Source organism: Nomia melanderi, unplaced genomic scaffold (assembly GCF_051020985.1).
Source record: "Nomia melanderi isolate GNS246 unplaced genomic scaffold, iyNomMela1 scaffold0014, whole genome shotgun sequence".
Taxonomy (NCBI): domain Eukaryota; kingdom Metazoa; phylum Arthropoda; class Insecta; order Hymenoptera; family Halictidae; genus Nomia; species Nomia melanderi.
The window spans coordinates 2,914,661-2,915,615 of NW_027475130.1; positions in this window are offsets into that span (position 1 = coordinate 2,914,661).

Genomic DNA, 955 nt, shown 5'->3' on the forward strand with positions numbered 1-955 from the left:
GGTCAAGGAAAAATTCAATATATATCTGATGATATCTCAGGTGCTATTTCAGATAGCGCAATAAACCAAAGTGAATTACCTGCAGGAGGCCCTGGCGCATGAATCTGTGCAGCGGGATCGACCTCGGACCACGAGGAACAGAGAAAACCAACGTCTGGTGGGGTTGGACACTCAGGGTCAGGGAAAAATCCAATATAAATCTGGTGATATCTCGGGTGCTATTACAGATAGCGCAATAAATGAAAGTGCATTGTCTGTACGAGGCCCTGGCGCATGAATCTGTGCAGCGGGATCGACCTCGGACCACCAGGGGCCGAGAAAACCACAGTCTCATGGCGCCCGACACTCAGGGTCAGGGGAAAATCCAATATATATCTGGTGATATCTCAGGTGCTATTAGAGATAGCGCAATAAACCAAAGTGAATTATCTGCAGGGGGCCCTGGCGCATGAATCTGGGCAGGGGGAACGACCTCGGACCACCAGGGGCCGAGAAAACCACCGTCTCATGGGACCGAAAACTCAGGGTCAGGGAAAAATCCAATATATATCTGGTGATATCTCGGATGCTATTACAGATAGCGCAATAAACCAAAGTGCATTGTCTGCAGGAGGCACTGGCGCATGAATCTGGGCAGCGGGAACGACCTCGGACCACCAGGGTCCGAGAAAACCACCGTCTCATTGGGTCGGACTGTCAGGGTCAGTGAAAAATCCAATATATATCTGGTGATATCTCGGGTATTATTAGAGAGAGCACAACAAACCAAAGTGAATTATCTATAGGAGGCCCTGGCGCATGAATCTGTGCAGCGGGAACGACCTCGGACCACCAGCGGCCGAGAAAACCACCGTCTCATGGGGCCGGACACTCAGGGTCAGGGAAAAATCCAATATATGTCTGGTGATATGTCGGGTGCTATTACAGATAGCGCAATAAACCAAAGTGCATTGTC